The sequence below is a fragment of the Panthera tigris genome, chromosome E1, assembly GCF_018350195.1.
Source record: "Panthera tigris isolate Pti1 chromosome E1, P.tigris_Pti1_mat1.1, whole genome shotgun sequence".
Classification (NCBI taxonomy): domain Eukaryota; kingdom Metazoa; phylum Chordata; class Mammalia; order Carnivora; family Felidae; genus Panthera; species Panthera tigris.
In genome coordinates this window covers 35,900,122-35,914,013 of record NC_056673.1, presented here as the reverse complement: position 1 = coordinate 35,914,013, position 13,892 = coordinate 35,900,122, and the positions used below count along the sequence as shown (strand labels likewise).

The 13,892-nt window shown below is 55.3% G+C and overlaps 1 long non-coding RNA gene across 2 annotated transcripts; it reads left to right on the top strand.

Annotated features, from left to right (window-relative positions):
* The first annotated feature begins 3,005 nt into the window (after nt 1-3,005).
* Nucleotides 3,006-13,863, top strand: LOC122233619. 2 transcript variants are annotated; one of them, XR_006211258.1, is made up of 3 exons: nt 3,006-3,432; nt 12,621-12,706; nt 12,801-13,863. It is a non-coding gene; the product is annotated as an uncharacterized LOC122233619 (long non-coding RNA). The 2 variants fall into 2 exon arrangements; XR_006211257.1 differs by lacking the exon at nt 3,006-3,432 and adding an exon at nt 11,017-11,442.
* The last annotated feature ends 29 nt before the right edge of the window (nt 13,864-13,892 follow it).

The following is a 13,892-nucleotide window of genomic DNA, read 5'->3' as shown; positions in this document are numbered from 1 at the left end:
TACAAAGCGTCTCCGTGTCATAGCAGAAAGTGCCCCAAACCGCCCATTTGATATGCACACTCGCCCTCCTTCTCAGTGACAGATGTTGCTTGTAAGTGACCCATGGCCTGAGGACTCCCTCTTTCTGTGCCCTCCTCCTCCTCAACCCAGGGATGCCTGCCATGTCCTTTCTGCGTCCTCAGAATCCCTCAGGGCTCCCCACAAGCAGGCCCATGGCCATAGCCACCGTATTTTCCAGATCAGGATGGACAGATCAGTGCAGGAAGCCTGAAGTTACATACAGAGGGCGAAGGGACAGAGCCTGAAGACGGGGTTTCCTGGGACAATCAAGGGCACAAAGTAGCAAGTCTTTCTCCAAGAGACCCACTCATCCCAGGGGACAGAGGAATTGTTTATTTACTTACTCATGTATTCTTTCAACAAATTTTTCATGAACCAGGACTGGCCTTGGTTCTGGAGGAACAATATAAGCAAGACAGAGTTCCTGCCCTGGGAGTGCTTACAGTCTGCTAGGGAGACAGACAAGGCGCATCAGCAGGGGCCTAGTGATTCTGGTGAACATGGGAGGGACATCCAACCCAGTTCAAGGGGGAGGACCAGAGGCGTGTATACGTGTGGTGATGTCAGGGGAAGATTCCATGAGAAGTGCTTTCTAAGCCAAGACCTGCAGGATGCATAGGAGTTGGATAAAGAGGAAAACTTTAAAGAGGGAGAGCTCGTGCAAAGGTCCTGAGGTCCGAGAGGTGGTAGAAAGGGCAGAAGACAGAGGGTCTTGTGAGCTTCTTCCCTAAGGGCCATGGGGAACCGCTGCAGGTTTGGAGCGAGGGGCTGACACAATCACATCTGTGTTTTAGGAAGATCACTTGTGTTGCTGTTACTGGCTGCCCCTCCTTCTTTTCATGGCCCTGTGGCTGAGCAGGGTGGCCTTTGGGGAGACCACAGCCCAGGCCAGCCCAGTTCTCAGAGTGTCGGGAGGATGATGGCAGGCTCTTCTCTTTCCTGTCCCCCCTACCCCGCCCCGGCCGACTTCAGGGTCAGGTTCTGAGATCTGCTATATTGGGCTCCCGTGGGTGAGGCTTCCATCCCGCCTCTGGCCACATCAGGCCAGCTTCCCCCAGGATTGAGGGGTTATTTGTATCTTCAGGGTGGCAGGGCCTCCTCCCCAGAGGCAAGGAACCCAAGATAACAGGGCAGCCTGGGAGCTGTTTATGAAAAGGCAGCGTCGTAGGGGGTGGGCAGGGCCCGCGGGCACAGTGACTGCTGCCATAGATATAGCAACTGGGGCGGGGAAGGCCGTCTAAATTACAGCTCCCAGAATAGAGGGGCCCAGAGGGAGTGGTGGGGCATCCTACCAAGGGAGCTGGCGTCCTGCCAGCCATGTCCAGGCTCCGGGCCCTGCCGCAGGCAGAGGTGGGGTGGCCACGGGCCCGGTGGCCGCGAGGTGGAGCCAGGCGGTGGCGCGGAGGCTCCTGGGGGTTGGGAGAGAACCAGCCTGGGATGACCTTCTGGAATAGTGAGGGTGGTGAGGGGAGGGGGGAGGCGGGGAGGCGCCCGCTTGCCTGCCCCTGGAAGAGACTCACCGTCACACCCCTCCGTGGATATTTCACCCGAGTGTGCGATACGGCGAAATTAACGAGAACGGCGGGCATCCTCATAGCCGCTATGGGCCAGGAACTGCTCTAAGCAATAATGCGCGTCAGTTCCCCCTCCCGGCTCCCTGTGACGTAGGTATCATTGGCCCCATTTTATAGATGAGGACACTGAGGCCCACTGAGGCCCACTATGTGCCAAGTGGAGCTAGGGAGTGAAAAACGAAGGTGTGTGAGCCCAGGTTTGTCTGACTTCAAAGACCAGGCTTCTGAGCCAGGGAATCCGTTCGAAACCTTCGCCTCCCGGAGTCGGTTTTCTCACCTATGACGTGCATCACGGCCTCTTGCTCCGGGTCAGCCTCCCAGAGCTGTAGGGATCACATGGGGACAGTGTGGTGCGCTGGGAAGAGCTTCAAGGCGGGAGGCTTGGCTGGAGTCTGTGCCATGCCCACTGTAGGCCTCTGTTTCCTCCTCTGGAAAATGGGGATCATCATAGGTAACCCACAGGGTCTTCTGAGACTCTAATGGGAATATATATGTGTGAAAGTACTCACATCTTTGAGGGCAGATTGTAAATTAGAAAGTGCCACATTTCAGGGGCGCCTGGGCGGCTCGGTCGGTTGAGCGTCCGACTTCGGCTCAGGTCACGATCTCGCGGTCCGTGGGTTCGAGCCCCGTGTCGGGCTCTGGGCTGACCGCTCGGAGCCTGGAGCCCGCTTTGGATTCTGTCTCTCCCTCTTTCTCTGCCCCTCCCCTGCTCGTGCTCTGTCTCTCTCAGTCTCTCCAAAAATAAATAAATGTTAAAAAAAATGTTTTTAATTAAAAAAATAAAATAAAATGAGGAAGCATCCCTTTGACCATACTTGGTAGATATTCAGTTTTCCTGTAAAGTTAAAGCAAAACACATCTACATTCTTTTTTTTTTTTTTTTTTTTTTTTTTTTGGTGAGGATTTGCTGCCTTGAAACTGTATTTCTTCAACTGCTGTACCTAAGGTGCTGATTTTCAGCTGAGACTGAGGACCACCCCCTGCCCCATCCCCAAGTCCCCAACACCAGCTGTTTCCTGGGCTGGGGGGTGGGTCTTGGTACAGAGACATAGGTTTGGACAGGATGACTCTTGCGCCGCTGGCTCTCTGAGCCTCCTGCCTTCCTAGGTGTGTTACTTAATGTTGTTCAAGATCCTCTGGCCCGCCCCGGGGGGGGAGGGGGGGGGGAAGTGCTGCAATGAACCTCAGAGACCGGAACTTGCTGACTCATCAGGGGAACCAAGGGCAGGTTAAGGGCATTGAGTCCCGGGAAAGGAGGCGACACCCGTCAGGCAGCCTCACCATCACTCTCCTCCTGCCTGACTGCCTCCTCTCTCTCTCTCTCTCTCTCTCTCTCTCTCTCTCTGTGTGTGTGTCTGGGGTGACCAGGCAGCGTGCAGGCAGCAGGGAGCAGGGAACCACGCCTTGCACTCGCTCATCCCCAGCCTTTCCAGGGCCGGTCTTCCCCTCCCCCCCAGGGAGCCTCACCGTCCACGTGAGGAGCTGGTTCAATGTGGCACCTGTACCTCCTGGTGGGATGTGTGATCGAGCTGGTTACCGCTGCTCACGACACGGTGAAATCCCACCGGGATGTAGCTGCCTCCCGCCGCCGTCCGCGAAACCCAAGCTCTTGGCCAACAGGAGCACCCGCTCTATCCTAGGGAGGATTCTCTGGAGATTCACTAAGACAGACCGTTCATGCACTCATTCATTCAACGTTTGCTTGCTGCTTACCTACTGCGTATCTGGGACTGTTGTAGCTCACATCTGATGGGAGAGGCAGCCAACAAGTAAACATATTGAGTGCCAGATGACGGTAGGTGTTATGGGCAACGTAGAGCAGGGAAGGGTACTGAGCGGGAGGGAGGGGTGATACTTAATCAAGGGCAGTTGGAAGCCTTACTGATGAGCTGTGGGGCCCAGTGAGGGATTCAGCTGTGCGGATATCTGGAGAAGAGCCTTCCAGTAGCGGGAAGCCAGTGTGGGCTTGGAGGTGAGTGAGGCAGGTGGAAGGATGGAGGTAGGTATTCCCTAGGGAGGAGGTATTCTCCCTCTGGGGAGGGAGGGGGGGGTCTCTAGGTTTGAAGGAGGGACGTTTAGTGCTGTAAAGATTTTCCTAAACTCTAACTCAAGCCCCTCAAGCCAGTGGGTTTAATGAAGCTGGGTTAGGCGTTCAGGGCCTGATTTGCTGCTCCTAAGACTCTGACCTCATGTCGAATCTCCAGGGAGCGTGGCCGCGCTTCCTTGGAAGGCAGTGCCTCCTGAATTCCTTCCCTGATCCGCTCTTCCTTCTGTCTCTCCATCCCCGCCCTGTCCCGCTCCCTGGCATCCAAGGATGGCCTACCTGCCTGCCCACCTGCCTTGACCCCTCACCCAGCACACGCCTGCCTTATGTCCTTACCGCTTCTTCTGTGTCTCTTCTCTCCAGCTATACCGAGAGCACGGGTGGGCGGGACTAGTGTTAAACTGCTTGGAGCTTCTTGCGCCGGGCACCTCAGAGGTCTCCATAAATACGCTCGAACTGATCAGGACGCGGATGTTCAAAGGGGACACAAGGGCTCCAAGCAGACTTCTGTGCACAGCAGGCTTCCCACGGACTTGAGGGATGGGGGCGGGAGCGGCTGGAGTTTACCAAGCACTGGGGGTATCAGGGGCCCCCATTGGGAGAGTTGAGCTGGAACGCCTTCTCCCACCTTGAACTTGACCATCGGGATGCTAACTTCCTGTCGCCACTAGGATGTTCCACCCCCCCCCCCCGCCCCCGAAGATGAGTTGAGACTGTGGTCTTTTTTTTTTTTTTTTAAATTAACGTTTATTTATTTTTGAGACAGAGAGACAAAGCATGAACGGGGGAGGGTCAGAGAGAGGGAGACACAGAATCTGAAACAGGCTCCAGGCTCTGAGCCGTCAGCACAGAGCCTGACGCGGGGCTCGAACCCACGGACCACGAGATCATGACCTGAGCCAAAGTCGGCTGCCCAACCGACTGAGCCACCCAGGCGCCCCAGAGACTGTGGTCTTTCAACCCCTGGGTTCCAAGGAGGCAGCCACTGGGTCTGCCAAAAGGCGGGGGGGGGGGGTGTTTCAGTAAATTCCCTCTGCCCCCCCTCCCATGCTGCAGCAGGGGAGGGGCTTTGCTTTTATTTATTTTACACGTATGTTTCCAGGGATGGTTTCGTTTCAAAAGGGGATTTCCTTCTAGGAAGGACATCTAAGAAGCTAGTAAGGGTGGTTACCTCCTGGGAGGAGAGCTGGGAGGCCTGAAGGCAGGGGAGGCACGGAGACATACCCACCACTGTATTCTCGGTTGTACCTTGTGAATTTCGTAGCGCACGCGTAGGTAGCCGAACCCGCATACCCGCGTAAATAAACGTCGGTTTATTTGAAAAAGACATTGTAAACGTTTAAAGCACCACTCAAGCACGAGGTAAAAAATAAAAAAGCAACACGCCAAATATAACCCTTGCCTTGTTCCCACCGTGGACTGAAGCTGAACCGCAGGGAAAGCCAGCAGACTTGTTCCCAAGGCCTTTGGGGTGACAGAGCGACCCAGAGACCTTGAGAGAAGGGGGAGGGGGGGAGTCACCCAGCCAAGCTCTCCCTCGGGTGTGGCACCCGAAGTGAGCGAGGCGTGGCAAGCCCTGAGCTGTGCGTGTTTCCCTTGAGGGAGCTGCTAATGATGGCAGGGGTGTTGAAACAACAGAACAGGGGCGCTTGGGTGGCTCAGCCAGCCGACGTGACTGCCTCTTGATTTCGGCTCAGGTCACGATCTCACGGTTGTGAGATCGAGCCCCGCGTGGGGCTCAGTGCTGGGCATAGAGCCTGCTTGGGACTCTCTCCCTCTCTCTCTCTCTCAAAATAAATGCACTTAAAACACACACACACACACACACACACACCAAAATAAACCCAGTACACCCGGCGGGGAGGCGGTGCTCGTGCCGCACGGCTGTCTGCTTTATAAAAACTGCCTTGAGGTGTCGTGCGAATCGGTGGCCTGGGCTGTTCTCTAGTTCTAGTCTCAATTCCTCCAAGGCAAAGACCGAGTCTCGTTCATTCTGTGTGTCCTGGGCCCGCGCCCGGATGCACGTGGCTGAGAAAGCTCCCCGTCGCCCCACACCGGGAAATCAGGGGCACCGTTGCTGCCACAGGACCTGCCACCCAGCAGCTGACAGCTTAATAGCCTCTTCTGTTCCAGCTGGGTTTCCCAGAATCCTGTAGGGCAGGCGTTACTATTATCTCCATCCAAAAAAAAGAGAAAACGGTCTTGTGCCCACCCTCTCGTGTTTTGCGGCGCGTTCTGGGCTGAGTCCCTTCACTCCTTTGGTTTGGTCATCTGTAAAAACGGGAGCCACGGTTTCTGACTTATCCGCGGGCCCGGGAACACCTCAGGATGCAGGGGCTCCAAGAGGCGATGTGGCCCAAAGCAGTAAGCGAGGGGAGAAGATCGAATTCACACCGGCTTCTGAACCAAAGTATTACTGCTGACCCATCAGCCTCGGGAGGTGGCCGCGTCTGTTCCTTGTCCCACGAGGGGATGCGGAGATTCCTCGGAAGGGCAGTTAAGCACAGCTATTTTCTCTCGTTGCTTTGGTCATCGTCAGGCATTTGTTAGGAGACAGGGACAGGCAAAGGCAGACCTTTATACTTATTCAATCGCCTTTGCGGAACACCCTTACCTGCACAGGCACTGGGAAGGCAACTGTAATTAAGATACAGAGAAAAGGAAGGAAGTTTCATTCCTCACGGCGGGCTGGTGCCTGCAGCGAAAGTATCCAAGTATCCTGGAACATGAGGGCTGGAAGGCTTCTTAGGGGGTAACATAGCCTCTCTTATATAGGTGGGAAAACTGAGGCCCAAAATGGGCTAGGGGCTTGCCTAAGTTCCACAGGTTAGAACACTCGAGTGGTCTTTAATCGGATTTATGAATGAGAAAGTTGGAGAGTTGGTTCTCAGCCTCCAGTCCTGACGGACTGAAGCTGGTAAAAGGTGGAGCCTGGAAGACAGATAGGAGGGGGAGGGTGGTGTCATCCCACAAAAGGAAGGCCGGGAGCCCGACACAGGATGGGAGCCCTCAGTCTTCCCTCCCTCGGGACTTGGAAATCCTTGCTGATGGCCAGTTCCTTACCAGAGGTCGCAGACGGACAAAGAGGGAGATTTCTGAGCCCAGGACCTCACCCCGGGGGGAGGGGGGGACGGCAGTGAGGGATGGGAGTTCTCTCATTTCCGTTACTTGTATCTTGAGATGTGCCTTTGGCCGAGTCGCTTCTCCCCTCAGTTTTGCCATCCGTAAAATGGGGTCACCGACCCTGCCCCACAGTGCGCGCGGCCAGGATGCCTTAAGGGGATCAAAAGAGGGGAGCACGGAGGCAAGGTTGTGTGCCTGGCTGCTGGCAATCAGATTCCTCCCCGCTCCCCCCGGACCTGCCCCAAAGAGGCGTCTGGAAGTTGCACAGAGCCAGCCAGTCTGGGCGCGAGACAATCAGCAGCCCCGACGCCGCCGACACAGAACAGCTACTGAGACCGCGGCGGGGGGCGGTGACCCGGCCCAGACGCGCGAAGTGGAGACGGCCGCGTGTCACCGCACCCCCTCCCCGCGGTCTACACCCGCGGACGCCCCTCCTCCCGGGGCTCCGCATGCCCGCGACCCGCCGCCGTGTCGGCCCCGGGCCCGGGCGTCCCCCCCCCCCCCCCCCCCCCGCTTCCTATTTGTGGCCGGGAGCCCGGAGCGTGTCACGTCCAGGAAGGACGAGCCGGGCCGCGGCGGGGACCCGGCGTCCGGCGGGCAGCGGCCCCCGCCCAGCCCCGGGCACGCCTCTGCGGGCGCCACGTCCCGGCGCGGGTGCGGTCCCAGGGCGGACGGGGAGCAGGGGTGGGGGGAGAGGAGCCCAGCGCCTGCAGCGGCCCCGCCCCGCGAGAGGGGGCGCCTCCTGGAGCCTCTTTTACAGCCCCCGCCGCTTGGTCAACGGAGAGCTGGCAACTCGGGCGCCCGAAAGCAAAGCCAACGCGGAAGAGGGGGCGCCAACCGCCTGAGCTGGGTCCCCTCCTCCGCTCCTGCACTCGGTTCCGCTGCCCCTGCCCCTGATCTAGGACCAGAGCCAGCCCTAGAGCTATAGGATGACATCCTATGGCAGAGGAAGGTGGGGACCGAGCCTACGTACGGGTCAACCCTGTGGTTTGACGGATGCGAAAACCCAGGCCCAGAGTGGGGCCCCCCCGACGTGTTCAAGGCCCCCCACTGTAAGTCAGCGCCTAGCCCACGTTTTTGTTGCCCAGCCCAGGGCCCTTTCTCCAACACCCCGTACCCTACTTCAAATGAAATCAAATCCACCCTTGGGCTAAGGACAGCCAGACTTTTTGCCAAAGTGTGGTTTGGCTAAATTAGTCAAATGCCAGGAAAACAGAATGGAAGGTTTCTAATAAAATCTGTCTCCACCGGCGGGGCAGGAGTGTTATAGGGGCTCACCCTCTGGTTCCGCAAATCACCTGCACAACCTTGTTTGACATTTGCAGCCTGGCAGCAACAGGCACACGGCACCCCCTCCTTTCTTGAGGCCCCCCGCCCCTGCCACACACACACAATGGCATTTTCTTCTCTGGTACCTGGAAGGGGCAGAAATGCGCAGTGACCTGGTTTGCCCGGTGTTGCCCGTGTTTTTTTTCTCTACCTTTAAAAACTGGCCAGGGGGGCGCCTGGGTGGCTCGGTCGGTTAAGCGGCCGACTTCGGCTCAGGTCATGATCTCGCGGTTGGTGAGTTCGAGCCCCGCGTCGGGCTCTGGGCTGACAGCTCGGAGCCCGGAGCCTGTTTCAGATTCTGTGTCTCCCTCTCTCTGCCCCTCCCCCGTTCGTGCTCTGTCTCTCTCTGTCTCAAAAATAAATAAACGTTAAAAAAAAAAAAAAACAAAAAACTGGCCAGGGCTGGGAAAGTGGGGATAGGAAATGGATTTGAATCTCCTACTATCTTATACCTCAGCTTAGGGCTCTTTTGCATTCTACCCACGGCGAATCTCAAACTGTGTCCCATGACTATATTTAGACCTCCCTTCTTTCCTCATCTTCATAGAGGGCTAATTTAGCTATTGTCCAAGCACAGCCAGAAGGCACAGTTTCAAACCACACCAAGGATGACCCTCTACTTAAAAGGCCCACATCAAAACTAGCGCCTCCCAGATCCCCGCCCTGCCCCCTGACAGTGCAGTGAGGAAATGGACAGCTGCCCATGTCAAGACTTCCTTGGTCAACCCCGATCAAGGGTCAACCCCACAGGGGGGACTGCGAATGCTGCTCAAAATCTAGATCACCCTCGGGGCGCCTGAGTGGCTCATTTGGTTAAGCGTCCGACTTCGGCTCAGGTCATGATCTTGCGGTTGGTGAGTTCGAGCCCCGCGTCGGGCTCTGGGCTGACAGCTCGGAGCCTGGAGCCTGCTTCGGATTCTGTGTCTCCCTCTGCCCCTCCGCTGCTTGCATTCTGTCTCTCGCGTTGTCTCAAAAATAAATAAATATTAAAAAAAAAAAAACTAGATCACCCTCAACGTGCATGTGGTTGAGGAAATCACTCGACCCTTCTAAGACATTCTTTGCCTTCATCCCCACGGTCTTGGAGAACCACTCCGTCTTCTCACCTGTTAGAGAAACGCCATCTCGTCTCAGAGTGTGATGACTGACCTCAAAAATGCTTTCAGATGACCGATCTATACTCGCGGAAGGAAGAGAGGCATGCCTGAACCCCCAAATCCTTGTCATACCTGTGTGTATAATGTATAAATCTAGTTCTGCGTCCCAGAGACCGGCTTGAGGGTTTACGAATCCTGGGTCTCTCACCTAATGCCTCTCAGCCATTAGGGCCCAGTCTTGGGAGTAAGACTGTGGTCGTCGCAGACTCTTAAATGGGGAAGCCACCTTCAAGATCCCATCCTTCTCATCCTGAAGCAATTTCGTCGTAATTACTTTGCATATCGAATACCTGCCATGGGTTACAGCTAGAGAGTGTTCTCTTCACTCAGCCTTGCAGTCAGACTAGGAGACAAACAGGTCAGACGCTAATTATAAATAATGTGAGAAGTGTGACAGTCGTGGGCAGAGCGTAGGAGGGACAAGCTTGGGGAAGACCCCCATACGCAGAGGGGGAGATACTTGAGCTGGGTTTTGAGGGATGAATGGTTGGCCCAGGCAGGCGGGTTGGGATAGAGGCTGAGTTAGGAAAGGCAGTTTCCATTTCTTTCTCCCCTCGTAGGCACCGGAAGTATAGCCTGGCGAACCCGAGCATTGGGGTCTTGATTATCTGTGTGTGGCTTCTCCACTGGTGGAGAAATTGGTGCCCAGACTCCCCGGTCCCTGCCATCCGGCATGGGGTGCTCGGAGGAGGCAAATGCCTTAATACAAGGCAACTTGCTGTGTTAAACATGCAACTGAGGAATAACTTTCCGACAAAAATGAGGTGGGCACTTACTGCTTTTTGGGGGTCCGTCTGTATATTGCTTCCCTTCCTTTAAAATATGCAGAAATTCGGATTTTTGTATTATTTTTAAAGACTGGAATAAGAGAAACACTACTATGCAAGCAAAGGGACGAGAAAGGGGTGCCAGACGGAGGTCCTGGGACTGACTTCCTGAGGGAAGGAGCCGCAGCGAGGCCGTGATCTTGGGATTCGCCAGAGTGGGCTCCCCCAGGTCCGTGGGGGTTTCAGATTCTCCATCCACGGTCTCCTGAGCCCAAGTCCCCAGCTCCCTCCCTGACCTGTCCCTAGGGTCTAAAATCCTGGATCAGAAAGAAGTGGAAAAACCCAAATCCTTTGAAAAGGGTCCTGTTCTTTCATTCAAGACAGTGGGTGTGAGTCCCGATAGAGCCAACCCAAACATGTCACATCATCCCCAAATACATAATGGCATTCATTCTCCTTGTGGTAGGGATCTGGGCAGCAAGATGGGGCTCCCCACAGCGAGGGAGGTATATAAAGGAGTCTTAATTTGTAACTGGCTAATGTTTGACGTTCTAATTTTGTAGATTTCCAGGCTGAGCATTATTTTGTGGTCTAAGATTGTCTGGGATATTATTTGCTAACCCAAGCCACCATCATTCACCTCAGCTGGCCTACATGCCTGTTCTTTATAAAAGTTCTGCTGCCCCGGGGCCTGCCTCGGGCGGGCATTTTCCCCGATGAGGTCACTAGACTTTCGTCCACCACCGCGCTGGCCTCCAGCAACGCATATCCTCCCACCCGGGGCCCGGCGGGTGACCAAGCACGAACCCAGCCGTGAAATCAGCACACCGGTCAAAGCCGCTCAGTGCCTTCCTAAACTGATTTTCACAAAGCCACAACCGGAGAGCAAGAAAAGTGATTTCCACATGCTGAATACCCACTGTTTCCATTTCTCGGTTCAATATTCCTGACCCCGAGGACTCTGACTGGTCAGTCTATCACTCCTCTGCTTCTGACCCCCTTGGTGTGGTCACTTCACACACGAGGGGTTGCTGGGGACTGTTCTCCTGCAGTCATCCCCTGGGGACCCCTGACCCCCCCCCACCCCCAGCGTCAACACCTGCCCGTTTCCCCAGGGGCTGGGGGAACTGCCTAGCAAAAGTCTTCTTTGGCTTGATCTGTGCCCACCCACTCAGGTCGGCCACACTCCGTGGTTACCGTTCCTGTTATCCACTGACAACACTACAAAATGTGACTTTACCATCATTTGTGGTGATTAACCCTGCGCATCAGCACAGAATGCTAGGCTGCGGAGTTGTGGCCCTGAATAGTTTCCTTCTTGCCTGGTCTCAGCTGCGACGTCAAGTTCATGTTAACGGACGGCACACAACAGGTGCTTGGGACAGGTTAGCTGTGCTCTTAAGTTGGGTTCCCCGGAAACTGGTGATTTGGGACGAGGCTTACTGCCCACTCCATGACTCCTTTTTGTTTGTTTTTCGTTTTTCTTTTTTTTGGTTTGTTTTTTTAAATAAACCCTCAGGGAGTGGGGCGACTGGGTGGCTCAGTCGGTTAAGCCTCCGACTCGATTTCAGCTGAGGTCATGATCTCACGGTTTGTGAGTTCGAGCCCCACATCAGCTTCTGCGCTGACGGCCCGGAACCTGCTTGGGATTCTGTCTCCCTCTCTCTCTGTCCCTCCCCTGTTTGCTCTCTCTCGGTCTCAAAAATTAAGTAAAAATAAGACTTAAAAAAAAAAAAAACCCTCAGAAAGTGATGTTGGCACAGGCCCTGTATCATTCAGGGCTCTACCAGAGAAACTCACCAGGAGGAGAAACTCTAGGAAAGGCAAACCCAAACTCGGAATATGTGTTGATTCCAGTCAGGATGAACTGTTGCTTCGTCCAGAGTGGAAGGGATCCAATCTAATCACCTTGATCTTTTTGAGGTGGTGCCGTATTAGGGGCATGGCACCGGTCTCTTACCGGCAGACTGGTTGGTAGCCGCTAGATGAATCTTGGTGAGTGGATGCTCGTGCTATTTGACCCAGTTAATAGCTTTCGTGAGTTACTCCCATGGATCTCCACTCGCGCATCCATTGAGCGAGCACTGGGCTGACCAATGGCAGAGGCTGGTTAATGTCAAGCGGCCCCGTTATTCAGTCTACACCGTTGCCTAAGGGCATCTTCCATGGCGGATGCCCTCTGGGGGGCATTCATGTGTAATTCATCTCACATCTTATGCCCATTGCCACAGGCCCGTCCCCGTGTCTCTTCACCATGCCTCCTTGTCCCTGACCTTCCAAACTTTATTTCTCAACCCCCTGGCCAACCAGTCAAGCCATTCGCTGCTGTCCATGTCTCTGGTATATTCTTACCTTGGGCCACTTTTCTTTCCACACGTAGCGAATGTGCAGGGACACTGCCAGAGCTCTGCCCACTGGGGGGGTTTTCCCTCACGGCTGTTTTTCGGGACCCCCCCCTGCCCCAGAGTAGGACTGTAGTGCAGCCAAAGTCTGTTCCCAGCTGGCATCCAGCAAGACGATCCATCTGTGAACCAAGCTCTGCGTTTTTCCCCTCTGCCTTCAGATGATCGTAAAGGACCCTCCACCAGCGCCCCCCACCCCTGCTCCCTTGTGGCCGCCATACACCCCAGCCAGAGGAGAGGCACCAGGGTAAGAGTGGTGAATCGCACGGAGAGGGGGCCGGGCCACATGTGTGGGCAGCTTCCTCGTATGTCTTACTTGTGCCCCCTTTCTTTTGCTCAAGTGCACTCCTGGGTGTATTCTTTGCATCTCAGAGTGCTGCTTAGGCCCACGGGACATGACACACGGAGCTCACGAGGGAAAGTTCTGGCTGCGTGAATCTTGATGGCCATGGTCAGGTGTTCTGTGCCTACCAGGATCCAGCATTCCAGAAGCTGTTTCGCAAGTGGTTTATGATGATCTTACACAGATAGCATGGGCCACGGCCTGCATCATTCTCCCGATGCAGCCTTCCATGACCTCCACACGGTTTCTTCATCGAAACTTCTAATGTCATCGTTGTCTGGCCCTTACCTGCCTGTACCATGGCCTGGACCTGCTGAAGAACGCTTTCCTGTTCGGCACCCCACCCAAGGTTGGCGGCCTTCGGTGCCATCAGTTACGTGAGTCGGAGCAGCATTCCTAAAGCGAGGAAAGATGCCTTCGGAATCCAGAAAGGCCTGCCGGGCACTGGACTTCTCTCCTTGGGGTGGGAAGTGCAGAATGAAACAACGCGTCCTTTATTTCGGAGGCCCGGGATCACGGGACCTCTACGCATTTCACGGTGGGTCGTGGCAGGTGCTTGAATCTTCTCAACGGTTATTTCCCCCCCTCTTGAGTACATGTGTCTCAGCAAAGCCTCCAAATACTTGCCACTTGTCGCCCACGCCGTCTGACGAACGGGATGTCACCATTGTCGTGGAACACGGTGATACTCTTCGGGATGTCACAAAGGTCCCTTTGGAGGTGGGGGGGAGGCAACACAGGAGGAGGGTGGGGGGAATTAGAGCACGACATATATACTTGTACCCCTCTAAATGGATGTGGATTTTTCCTGATTCGCCTGGCAGGGAGGGAAAAGGAAGCATTCGCCAGATCGGTGGCCGTGTCATTCAGCGTTCGCCCAGATGCCACAGCTGCATGGCACTTTCAGTGGACCTACGACTTGTTGAGTTTGTAGTGGTCCAGTCGGGTCTCCGAGGCTCTGTCTGGTTTTCGCAGGGGCCAGACTGGGGAATTTAACGGGGCTGTAATGGAGATCACCGCTCCTGGCATGTTGTGCTAATCAGTCACCTCCACAGCTCTGCCATCCCACCCCCCACCCCCCACCCCCCAC